This window comes from Equus przewalskii, chromosome 2 (genome assembly GCF_037783145.1).
Source record: "Equus przewalskii isolate Varuska chromosome 2, EquPr2, whole genome shotgun sequence".
Taxonomy (NCBI): Eukaryota; Metazoa; Chordata; class Mammalia; order Perissodactyla; family Equidae; genus Equus; species Equus przewalskii.
The window spans coordinates 4,397,756-4,411,968 of record NC_091832.1 but is presented as its reverse complement, the minus strand read 5'-3'; the positions used below and the strand labels follow the sequence as shown (position 1 = coordinate 4,411,968).

Here is a 14,213-nt window from a genome sequence, read left to right as displayed (position 1 = left end):
GTCTGGTCTTGACTACGTCTCTATCTACAGAACCTGGTGTCTAACACAAGGAGGTAATTAACACATACTGTTAAACGGAAAAATAATTCATGCAAAAGAAGTATCAGTTACCAGTGGGGTAACTGCCAGACTTTCCATCAGTTCTCACCGTGCTAATTTGTAATAAAGCAAACTGAACTCCTCCCCACATGCTGCCCAAAGCCTACTCTAGTTTCTGTGAAAACCTAAATATTTTCACAATCCACTCTATAATTTAATCATTACAAAATAATATCATTCCATTAGAAAAATCACTTTTAGCCTCAACGAAGAAACAACCGTAAGTATAAAGCAGAAATGATAAAACCAGAGAAGAAAGCAATTTTCAATCCCATATAAATGATATCTAAACAACAAAACAAACACATAATTTTATATACATATGTACATTATCATATATGTATATTTAATATACATACATACAGAAAGAGACAACAATGGAAAGAATGTGATAAAATTAACATTTGAAGAACCTGAATAAAGGTTACATAAAAATTCAAGATTTATATAAAGGTTATATAAATAATTCCAGATTTACAGAAAAGCTGCAAAAATAGCATGACTTTTCTATAAATCTGGAATTATTTCAAAATTAAAACAATTTAGTTGGATAAATATATAAAAGCATAGAATTTTAAAGCCAGACAGAAATTAAGAGAATTCAATATTTTACACAGGAAGAATCTAATGAATTATGTAGGGATTCACCTATAGTGATAAAAAAAAGTTTAAATTATATGCTCTACTTGAATTGTATGCTCTACTTAAGAAGCCCATTCCACTTGGTAACAACTAATTTGGTTTCTAAATACTTTTAAGTGTTTGTCTTAAATTACCAAATAAGAACACATGTTCTTTGTAGAAAATGTGAACAGCAAAAAATAAAACCCACCATTAATTCCACCATCTAAAAATTAATCACACTTTTTTTTTTAATGAGGTAGATGGTCACTAAGCTAACATCCGTGCCAATCCTCCTCTATTTTATGTGGGATGCTGGCACAGCAGGACTCAATGAGTGGTGCTAGGCCCACACCGGGATCTGAACTTGCAAACCCTGGGCTGCCAAAGCAGAGCACGCAAACTTAACCACCATGCCACTAAGTCAGCCCCGACACTGACACCTTAATAAATATTTTTCTGGCAAAATCTTTTTCTATACAGATTTTATTCTCCTAAAAATTCACAAATGTGGAATTAACCTTACTCTCACCACCTCCATGGCCCCTCATCATTCTCTCATATAAAGAGTGTATTAGTGTGATATTTCTTATCTGATTTAAAAGACAGATGCACAAAGTAATAATTATAAGACTGTGGTTAATGGCCTTATAATGTATAAAGATGTAATTAGTATGATAATAGCACAAAGGAGGGGAAGGGAACAAAACTATGTTGAAGCAATGGTTTGTACACTATTGAAATTAAGTTGGTATTAATCCAAAATACTTTATTATAAATTAAGATGTTATTTGTAATCCACAGGGCAACCACTAAGAAAATAAATTAAAAATATATATAGTGAGGGGCCAGCTGGTGGCGTACTGGTTAACTTCATGCTCTCTGCTTCAGTGGCTTGGGGTTTGCAGGTTGGGATCCTGGGTGTGGACCTACACATCACTCATCAAGCCATGTTGTGGCAGCATCCCATATACAAAAGAGAGGAAGACTGGCACAGATGTTAGCTCAGTGACAATCTTCCTCAAGCAAGAAGAGGAAGATTGGCAACAAGTGTTTACCTCAGGGCCAATCTTCCTCACCAAAAAAAATATATATATAGTGAAAGAGAAAACAAGGGAATTAAAATGGTACACTCAAAACTACTTAATACAAAAGATGAGAATAATGGAGGATTAGAGGAACAAAAAGACTGAAGACATATCTAGAAAATAAACAGCAAAATAGCAGATGTAAATCTTGTTTTAAGTAATTATATTAAATAATAATTATCAATAACATATTAAATGTAAATTGACTAAACACTCAAATCAAAAGGCAGAGATTTGCAGAATGGATTTTAAAAAATGATTGAACTATATTCTGTCTACAATAGACACACTTTAGATCCAAAAACACAAAGAGGCTAAAACAAAAGGATGGAAAAAGATATATCACGCACCCATAAAGGAGCTGGAGTAGCTATATTAGTATCAGACAGAACAGATGTTAAGACAAGAAATGTATTACTAGAGACAAAGAGGGGAACTTTATAATGATAAAAAAGGCGAATACAGCAGGAAGATAAAATAAAAGGATGGAAAAAGACACACCATGAAAATGATAACCAAAAGAGAGCTGGAGTACCTACACTAATGTCAGAAAAAAACAGATGCTATGTGAAAATTTGTACTAGAGACAAAGAAGAATTTTTTATTATGCTAAAGGGTTAATCCATCAGGAAGACATAACAATTATAAACATAAGTGCATTTAACAACAGAGACTCAAAGTATAAGAAACAAAAACTGACAGAATTGAAGAGAAAGACATAATTCAATAACAATAGTTGGAGACTAATACTGACTTTCAACAACAGAGCTAGGCAAAAAGTCAACAAGGAAATAAAAGAGTTAAACAATACTGCAAAGTAACTAAAACTAAAAGACATTTATCGAACACTCCAGCAATTAACAGCAGAATATACATTCTTCTTAAATGTACATGGAACATTCTCCAGGATAGAGCCTGTCAGGTCATAAAACAAGCCTTAATAAATGTGAAAGGACTAAAATCATACAAAGTACGCTCTCTGATCACAATGGAACAAAATTAGAAATCAATAGAACATACTCCTAAATAAACAATGGATCGAAAAGAAATCACAAGGGAAATTAGAAAATACTTTTGAGATGAATGAAAATTAAAATACAACATAACTTGTGAGATGCAGTGATTACAGGGAAATTTTTTTAAAAAAAGAGAAAAATTACAAATCATATAACCTAACTATGCACCTTAGGAAACTAGACAAAAAAGAGCAAACTAAACCCAAAGGAAGCAGAATGGAAGGAAATGATGAAGATTACAGTGAAAATAAATGAAAGATAAAAATGATACATACAATAAACAAAACCAAAGGTTGGTTCTTTGAAAAGATCAACAAAATGGACAAATCTTCAGCTAGACTGACCAAGAAAAAAAGAGAGAAGACTCAAATTACTAAAATCAGGAATGAAAAAGGGGATGTAATATTGACCTTACAGAAATAAAAATGATTATAAGGAATATTATTGACAATTTTATGCCAACAAATTAGAGAATCTAGATGAAATGGACAAATTCCTACAAAGACATAATCCACCAAAACTCACTCAAGAAGAAACAGAAAAGCTGAATAGATCAATACCAAGAGAATGCCTTCTAATCAAAAGCTTCCCAGAAAGAAAAGCCCAGGACCAAATGCCATTACTGGTGAATTCTAACAAACATTTAAAGAAGAATTAACATCAATCCTTCACACTGTTCCCCCCAAAAAAGAAAAGGAGGGAACACTACCAACTTATTTTACAAGGGCAGTACTACCCTGATATTAAAAGCACACAAAGATACTTACTTCATATCCATTAGGATGGCTAGCACCAAAAACACAAAAGATGATAAATGCTGGTAAGGATGTAGAGAAATTAAAACCTTTGTGCATTACTAGTAGGAAAGTAAAATGGTGCAGCCACAGTGAAAAACACAATGTTAGTTCCTTAAAAAATTAACATAGAATTACCACATGATCCAGCAATTCTACTTCTGTATCTGTCTAAAAGCACTGAAAGCAGGGCCTTGAACAGATATTTGTACACCCATGTTGACAGCAGCACTATTCCTAACAGCCAAAAGGCGGAAGCAACCCAAGTGGCCATTGACGAATGAATGGATAAACAAATGTCATGTGTATATACAACAGAATATAATTCAGCCTTTAAAAGGAAGGAAATTCTGATACATGCTACAATATTCATGAGCTTTGAAGACATTATGCTAAGTGAAATAAGTCAGTCACAAAAGAACGAATATTGTATGATTCCATTTATATGAGGTACCTAGAATAGTTCAGATTCATAGAGACAGAAAGTAGAATAGAACGGTGGTTGCCAGGGGCTAGGGGCAAGGAAGAATGAGGAGTTATTATTTAATGAGTACATAGTTTGTTTCAATTTGGGAAGACAAAAAAGTTCTGGAGATGGATGGTGGTGATGGTTGAAGAACAATGTAAACATATGTAATGCCACAAAAGTATATCCTTAAAAATGGTTAAAATGATAAATTTTATGTTAAGTATACTTTATCACAACTTAAAAAAACGGACAAAGACAACACGAGACAAAAAAAATTACAGACCACTCTCTCCTTGAATATAGACACAAAAATCCTTAACAATAAACAGGCAAACCGAATCCAGCAACACATAAAAAGGATTCTACAATATGACTAGGTGTGATTTATCGCAGGCACGCAAAGTTGGTTTAGCGTACAAAAACCAATCAATATAATATACTACGGTAACAGAATAAAGGGAATAAAACACATAATCATCTCAATAGATGCAGAAAAAATATTCACAAAATCCAACACTCTTTCATAATTAAAAAAAAAATCAACAAAGAAATAAAAGGGAATTTCCTCAACCTGATGATAGGCATCTACAAAAAACCCTACAATCAGCATAGCACTTAATTGTGAAGACTGAGTGCCTTCCTCTAAAGTCAGGAACAAGACAAGGAAGTGCGTTTTCACAGTTTCCATTCAACAGTGTACGGGAGTGTCTAAACAGGGCAATTAGGCCAAATACGAAACAAAAGGCATTCATTCAGAATGAAGAAGATGAAGTAAAACTATTTCTGTTTACTGATGACATAAACTTGTATATAGAAAATTCTAAGGAATTCACCAAAAAATCCCTACTAGAACTAATAAATGAGTTCAGCAAGGTTGCAGAATACAATACCAACGTATAAAATTCAACTGTATGTCTACACGCTAACAATGAACAATCCTAAAATAAAGTCAAGAAAACAACTGCATTTACACTAACACCAAAAGAATTAAATACTTAAGAAGTACAAGACTTGTACATTGAAAATTATAAAACATTAGAGAAAGTAATTAAAGAAGACCTAAATGAAAGGAAAGATTTCTCACGTTCATGAAGTGGAACTTAATATTAAGATGCCAATACTCTCCAAATTGGTCTAGAGATTCAATGCAATGAGAGTCAAAATTCCAGCTGGCTCTAAAACTTACATAGAAATGCAAGGAACCCTGAACAGCCAAAATAATTTTGAAAAATAAGAACAAACTCTGAGAATTCACACTTCTTGCTTGCAAAACTTACTACAAAGCTATAGAAATCAAGACAATGTGGTACTGGCATAAAGACAAACATACAGATCATGGAATTGAATTCAGATTCCATAAATAAGTCCTTACACTTGTGGTCAGTTGATTTTCAACATGGGTAACAACAGAAATTAGTTAATCTTTGATAAAAGCAATTCAATGGAGGAAGGTTAGCCTTTTTAACAAATGGTGCTGAGACAACTAAAGATACACAAACAAAAGAATCACACTGGATACTTCCCTCACACCACATACAAAAATTAACCCAAAATGCAACACAGGAGTAAATTTACATGGTCTTGGATTACGCAATTATGTCTTAAACAGGACACCAAAAACACAACAAAAGAAAAAATAGATAAATTTTGAATTTGAACTTTATCAAAATTAAAACTTTTGTGCATCAAAGAACATCAAGAAAGTGAAAAGATAACCACAGAATGGGAGAGAATACTTGCAAATCTTGTATCTGATAACAGACTTTTATCTAGAATATAAAAGAACTCTTATAACTCAACAATAAAAAGACAAATAACCCAATAAAAAATGGGCAAAGGATTTAAATGGACATTTCTCCAAAGAAGATATACAAGTGGCCAGTAATTGGCACATGAAAAGATGCTCAGCATGAGTGGTCATCAGGCAAATGCAAATCAAAACCACAAGAGACCACTTCACACACACTAGAATGGTTAAAATAAAAGAGACAAGAACAAGTACTGGGGAGGATGTGGAGAAACTGGAACCTTCACACATCGCTGGGTGGATTATAAAACGGTGAAGCCTCTTTGCAAGATAGTTTGGCAGTCCCTCAAAGTTAATCACCGTTACCTAGGACACAGCAATTCTATTCGTAAATATACTCACGAGATATACCCAAGAGAAATGAAACATACGTCTCCACGAAAACTTATACGTGAGTGTTCATAGCAGCATTGTTGGTAATTAGTCAAAGAGTAGCAGGGCCAGCCCCAGTAGCCTAGTGGTTAAATTCAGTGTGCTCTGCTTTGGTGGCCCAGGTTGGGTGCCTGGGTGCAGACATACACCACTCGTCTGTCAGTGGCCATGCTGTGGCTGCAGCTCACAGACAAAAAGAGGAAGATTGGCAACGATATCAACTCAGGCAAAACTTCCTCAGCAAAAAAAAAAAAGCAATAATAACCTAAATGTCCATCAAAACTGACGAATGAATAAAATGTGGTATATTTATACAATGAAGTTTTTTAGCCCTAAAAATGAAAAACATACTGAGCCATGCTACAACATGAATGAACTGCAAAAACATTATGCTAAGGGAAAGAAGCCAGACATAAAAGGCCATATATTACTCCATTTACATGAAATGTCTAGAATAGGCAAATTCACAAAAATAGAAAGTAGAGTAGTGGTTGCCAGAGGATAGGAAGAGGGAGAAAAGGAGAGTGACTGTAATGGATACAAAGTTTCTTTTGGGGGTGATGAAAATACTCTAAAATTAAAGAGTGGTGACGGTTGCACAACTCTGTGAATGCACACTTTAAAAGGGTGAACTTGGGGCTGGCCCCGTGGCCGAGTGGTTAAGTTCGCGTGCTCCACTGCATGCGGCCCAGTGTTTCGTTGGTTCGAATCCTGGGCGTGGACATGGCACTGCTCATCAAACCACGCTGAGGCAGCGTCCCACATGCCGCAACTAGAAGGACCCACAACAAAGAATATACAACTATGTACCGGGGGGCTTTGGGGAGAAAAAGGAAAAAATAAAATCTTTTAAAAAAAAAAAAAAAAGGGCAAACTTTATGGCATGCGAATTATATTTCAATAAAGGCTTTATTTTAAAAAGTTGAGTTCGATGATTATAGTCACTAAACATAAGTGAGTATATAAATATCATATTTAAGAACTTCAAAACACAGAGTTGTACCCAATGATCTATAATAAAAAAATAGGCCCATCAGGCATTTTTAAAACAGCAATTTAAAAAATAATGTATTTAAGATCTAACAGGTGAAAAATCTCATGCTGCCTCCTAAGCAGTTAACATTCTCCATCTTGAAAAGGGAGTGAACGGAGATGGTGGACGCCAGGGCTACTGAACGAAACGAGGAGCACCACATTTTGAGGCGGGTGCTGCCAAAACAAGGAGACAGCGAATCACAAAGGAGGAGGAAACAGTGACAGGAACGCATGCTCAGATTGGTTAATATTTGAGTCGAGCCTGTCCTCGGCCAAAACCACACACTGAGCAAGAGAATACAGGGAAAGCAGCTCAGAACTGTCCTACTGCAAAACAGCTCCCAACAGACATGAGGCACTGGGCTTTCAACAAGAACTCTGCAATGTAATGTCCCATTTTCTCATAAGACGTCAAATCCAAATGATATCCAAGTAATCATTATTGACCACTGATTCTAAATTGATTAGAAATACATTTATCAAAAGCTCGTTACGTCCCAGACAGCTGCTGAGCATTGAGGACAGAGATAAAGGTACAATTCTTGTCTTTAAAGAGCCGGACACTTGAATGTATGGAAAGGGAGGTCCAAGCCAGCCTTGGCTGTCGCTGTGCATGTGTGCGCAGTGAGTGTGTACACAGCTGAAGAAGTTTAAGGAAAATAGTGTTCTAGGCAGAGGGTTACAGAGCTTATTATTTCAACACCTGTATTACTTTATTTTTCAAGTATATTAAGTAATAAAACCTCAACGTTTTCAGCCTTTTTGACAACTTGAGGCAGTGTCTTTACTTTCTATTATGATATTCCATCGATTTCATTTAAAATTTAAAAATACTTAAAAAAATGTTTTAAAATATTTATGTAAATTCAGCATGTTAGAAATGCACAATTCTGTCACTAAGGCAGAAAAGAAATGTGCTCACAAACAATTCATGATGCCACATTTAACCTGAAATATTTCTAATAACTGCATCTTGTGCATTTAGTCATCCAAGAAAAATAACAGACGAGGTAATATGTTAAATTATGATTTCTGAATTGGCCATTTTAGGATTAAAATCAAAACAACTAACATTGTTGGATACATAATTTAGGCTATTTTCTAAATAAGTAATCTTACTTATGCCCATAAATACGAATAAAAATGTAAACAAGGCTTCTGTAACTCCCATGATACTTGATAACGTCATAAACATGTGAGGAATTCAAAGTGTTGTATTATAAGTTCACCTACTGGCAAACTGTTCAGAACGAGTCTTACTATTTACTTACTTAAAAGGGCAACTTAGTACTTTTAATTGATGGAAATGAAGTTTTTCATGGAACTGACAAATGCTGCCACCATATAGGCAAATCTATCCCCAGAGTTTAATAAAGATCTTTAGATTTAACATGTGGTTTATTTTGACAAGAATATTTTTCTGCATGATAGCTTTTATTTTCAACTAGACATGCTCATATGTGTCACTATCCATATCTAGAAACTTGCCTGTTTGAAAACAGCAGACAAACCAACGTAAATACAGGCAATTTCTTAATTGGGGGATGAGTACACAAAACAATATAATTTATTTAACTCTTGTAAATGAGCTTTAAAGTATCATTGCATAAGCTTTTAAGTTAATCATAGAGTTCAATATTTATTTAGAAAACTACCTTCAAGTTTTTAAAAAAAGACAACAAACCCTTTGCTCTTGAGCTCAACAAGGACAGACTATTAAAATTTAAGCCTTTGTTTAAAGAAAGAAAACCCCCTGGAGTGGGCACCGCCTGTTAGTTTAGAGATGAGCTCAGCTCCTGTCCACCCACTGACTCAACAGATCCAGGTAAAGAAAATTATTCAACTTAAAGGACAGGAGATTGTCAAAGTTGCTTAAAGTTTCTTAATACTAAACTCAATTACTGAACTATTTTATTAGCCAACAATGTACTCAAAAGAGGTTCCAAATTTCTGATTAACATACGGAAAAATGAAGATGCCAAACTCATTTCTTCACAATTTTTTAAAATGGATCTATTACCTAAAACAGACAATTAGCACTACACATGTCAAATGCTTAAGGAAAAACGTGAAAACATGAACATTTGATTCCAAGTCGCTAATTTATAACTTCCACTAAATCTTGCGATTGTCAGTTGCACTTACTAAATATTTTTCAAAGCAATTCAGAGACAATTATATGCAGATCTGATACTCCTTCTGCTGTTTCAGACTAGAGAAAATGATTCCTAAAACACTGTGTCCTGGAAAAAGAGAGATGGTGGGAAAGTGCAGGCAGTCCCCAAGTGACTACTGCATTGTGTCTCAAGTCTGCTTGCAAACTGTTTTCTTTGAATTCATTTTCATTTCATGTTATAAGTAGTAAAGAATTTCCTAACTTTTCTACAAAATCTGACGTTTCTTGTGGTCCTTTCCTTCATAACCCTTGGTCGTTATTCACATATTTAGAATATACAGAAACAAGGTTTTCATGAGAAGTTATCTTACAATTCAAGGTGATACCTTACATACAGAATTTATCTTTTCAGTTAGATTTGAGGTTTGGGACTTACAGATCATTGATTCCAGAAAGAAAAACGTCGGTAGCTGAAGTTTGGACCTTCAGTTTTCACAGACAGCAGGAAGAGGAGAGGGATGCTAAAGGGGGTTCAGATACACTCAGATGAGAGGAAGATGAGAGAGCGGCAAAAGGCAAACTGATGTATGTACTGGGTACTTAGCTCTATGTGTTAGGAATTGTGCCAAACCCCATGAGGCAAGAATTATCATCTTCATATTTTAGATGGCAAACTAAGACTCAAAAAAGACCAGTTACTCAAAGTCATATTTCTTATGGTCTCTTGCCCAACACCAGTAGTCATTTATGTGTAAAGAATGGGATGAGAATTCAAATCAAGATCTCTCCAAGGGGCCACCTGGTGGCCAAGTGGTTAAGTTCGCGTGCTCCACTTCAGCGGCCCAGGATTTTGCCAGTTTGGACCCTGCACGTGGACATGGCACTGCTCATCAGGCCATGCTGAGGCGGCGTCCCACATAGCACAACCAGAGGCACTCACAACGAAAATATGCAACTATATACTGGGGGGATTTGGGGAGAAGAAAAAAAAGAAAGAAGATTAGCAACAGTTGTTAGTTCAGGTGCCAATCTTTAAAAAAAAGAAAGATTTCTCCAAATCTCAGGTTCTAGTTTAAGAACACTTGGAAGTAATTCCAATTCCTCCTAAAATTGGTAGAATGGCACAATACCAAAAAGCGCCACTCGAGAATGGGGGTAAAATTGGTTGTATAAAAAACTAAACCAACCAACCAACCTATATAGTGTACCCTAAACCAAGATATGAGAAGGAAAGAGAGGATTACTGAAATCAAAATTTCTATTTCTTCCAAGGTACTGGTATTTCTTAATCTGTTGATATTCCTAAAGTTCTAGATAAGGCATTATCTAGCATAAGCAATTACCTTTTATCCTCAATTTTGTTGAAAATTTCCTTTACTACATATTCCTACACGACAGATCTAAATGTGGATTCTGTCACCACGACCTGCTAACTGTGTGACCTTGAATAAGCTTCTTCACCTCTCTATGTGTCTTAGTTTTCTCAACAAAAGACAGAGATTAGTGCCTGGCCTGCAGGATTAACATGCAGACGAAAGAGAATCCACGTAGAGGGCCCAGCACAGCGAACAGGCCGGGCACAACGGCAGCCCGGACTGCTCTTCAAGCTTCAGGGGAGTGCTGCCACAGAACTTCCTGCCACCCTTCGACCTCGGTGCCCACAAGGCAACTCAACTTACCACATCACAAAGAACTCAGCGTTCTGCTTCAAGCGTGTTTCTTCTCTAATATTCCTAATCACTGAAACTTTGTGTCATCTTTCCAACCAGTCGGTCACCATAGCGCTCAGCAATTTCTCAGGAACAGTCTCTCCTAGCCAAACCACTGCCTTGCTGAGGCCCTTGCTGTGTGCTGCTGAGACCGTTGCAACCCTCTACCCCATAACTGCTGTCCCTGCCACCATTCTACCCCTACCCCTGCACCCCTCCAAAACGCCACCAGAGTGAACTTCCTTTAAAAAAGAAAAACTAAACCAAACCAAAGAAGGAGTCTGATGCCGCCAGGTTTCCTGCACTGGCATGGAGGCACTTCACCATCGGACCACAACCTATAAACAACTCACGCGCCACCTCCCCAGCCCCTTCTGCTCTAACCACACTGAACTTCTCAGTCCCGAGGACCCAAGGCCTTGTCATGAAACCATGCTTAGCTCCATGCTGGTTCCTCTGCTTAGAACACCCTTTCTCAACCTAATAAATTACCACTTGTTCTTTGCCGTAAACTAAATATTTGTGTCTCCCCAAAGTTCATATGTTGAAACCTAACCCCCAATGTGATGGTATTTGGAGACGGGGCCTTTGGGAGGTGATTAAGTCATGAGAGTTCTGATGCTGTAACAGAGATCACAGAGAACTCCCTCGCCCTTCCACCATCTGAGGTTATAGTGAGAAGACAGCTGTCTGTGAACCAGGAAGTGGGTCCTCACCAGAAACTGAATCTGCCTGTGCCTCAATGTTGGACTTCCAGCCTCCAGACTGTGAGAAAGAAATTTCTGTGTTTACAAGGCACCCAGGATATGGTATTTTGTTATAGCGTCCCAAAGTGACTAAGACATTCTTCAAAACCAGTCAAGTATCATCTCTTCAACACAATTTTCAGATCCCTCCAAGCAAAGTACTGTCTTGTACTCCCACACAGCACTCTCATTCAGTGTTCCAGCAGCTGGGAGCACATCAGGGAACAAGACAAACACATTCTGTCCTTGAAGCTCGGAGATACATGATCAGAGAAGACAATTAAATAAGAGATTACAGTTTCTTGCAAAGGAGCATGCTATAATAACTGAGTGCTATGAAAGTATATGAGAAGGGGAACCCACGGAGTATTTTCAGCCTTAAACAAGAAGGAAATCCTGTCACATGCTATAACCTGGATGAACCTTTAGGACATTATGCTAAGTGAAATAAGCCAGTCACAAAACAACAAATACTGTATGATTCCTATCTAAAGTAGTCAAATTCTTAGAAACAGAAAGTAGAATGGTGGTTGCCAGGGGCTGGGGGAAGGGGAAAAAGGGGAGTGGTTTAATGTGTATAGTTTCCATTTTCCAAGATGAAAAAGTTCTAGAGATCTGTCACACAACAATGTAAATATACTTAGCATTACTGAACTGTACACTCAAAAAAGGTTAAGGTACTAAATTTTATGTGATTTTTACAACTTTAAAAAAATAAGAAGAAAAAGAAGGGGACACAGGCTAATCATGGTTGAAGGTAGCCTATAAATGAAATAACATTACAGCTGAGACCTAAGCAAGCATCTAACTTCTTCACCAAAACCTCATCATGGTTAATTCTCAGTCTGCATCTTCCCTAGCCCATCAGCAATATTTAACACAGCTAATCACTCCCTCCTTGAAACCCCTCCTTCATCTGGCTTCCAGCACAGGGCCCTTGCTGGTTCCTCTCCCTTCAACAGCCACTCCTCAATTTCCATTGCTGGTTCCTCCTTATCACCCCAGTTTCTAAACACTTGGAGCCCTGTCCTCAGACCTCATCTTTACTTTATATACAGTCACGCATTGCTAAATGATGGACACACATTCTGAGAAATGCGCTGTTAGGTAATTCCGTTGTTGTGCAAACGTCATAGTGGACCTACACAAACCTCGATGGTATAGACTAATACACACCTAGGCTCTATGGTATAGCCCACTGCTCCTAGGCCACACACCTGTACAGCATGCTACTGTACTGAATATTGTAGGCTGTTGTAACACAATGATAAGCAGTTGTATATCTAAGCATAGAAAAGGTACAGTAAACATACAGTACAAAAGATGAAAAACGGCACACCTGTATGGGGCACTTACCACGAATGGAGCTTGCAGGACTGGAAGCTGCTCTGGGTGTGTGAGTGAGTGAGTAGTGAGTGAATGTGAAGGCTAGGGCGTTGCTGCACGCTGCTGCAGACTCTGTAAACACCGCACACTTAGGTACACGAATCTTAGGAAAAGATATTTTTTTCTTTAGTAATAAATTAACCTTACTGTTACTTTTTTACTTTATAAATTTTCTAATTGTTTTTATTTTTTGACTCTTTTGTAATAACACTTAGCTTAAAACAGAAACACATTGTACAGCTGTACAAAAATATTTTCTTTCTTTATATCCTAATTCTAAAAGCTTTTTTCTACTTAAAACTTAAAAATTTTTTTTTACATTATAAACTTTTTTGTTAAAAACTAAGGCACACACACATTAGCCTAGGCCTACACAGGGTCAAGATCATCATTATCACCATCTTCCACCTCCACATCTTGTCCCACTGGAAGGTCTTCAGGGGCAATAACACATGGAGCTGTCGTCTCCTGTGATAACAATGCCTTCTTCTGGAATGCCTCCTGAAGGACCTGCCTGAGGCTCTTCCTGAGGAGGGGTCACTCTTTTCAGAAAGATGTCCCTGGTAGTTTGATGGTTTGTCTCTTTTTTTCATCATAGATTTGCTTGTAAGCAGATAATGCATCATGAACATCCCTCTCTATTAATGAAAACCTTTCAGTGTTGGGTCCATGTTTTCAAACTTTTTAAGGAGCCTGTTGAGCTCTGCAAAGGCTTCTGCTAAACCCTTCACTGTGAATTTTCGTGGGGGTTCCTCTCTTTATTCCCCTGCAGTTTCCTTTTCTCTTGCCTCTTCTTCAGCTATGCGTCCCTCTTCCAGTCCCAACAACTCCTCATCAGTCGGTTCCTCAGGAATCACCTCTGGGAGCCCCTCAGTGTCATCTTTATCCACACCCAGGTTAAAAGTTGTCCGCCATGTCAGCGACAGCCTTCATTTTTGCAACTTCCTCATCCTTG

General features: G+C 37.0%; 1 protein-coding gene across 8 annotated transcripts in view; it reads right to left on the bottom strand.

Annotated features, from left to right (window-relative positions):
* Positions 1–14,213, bottom strand: part of USP24 (ubiquitin specific peptidase 24) — a 138,986-nt gene that overhangs the window by 107,176 nt on the left and 17,597 nt on the right. The gene's annotated exons all lie outside the window — the stretch shown is intronic.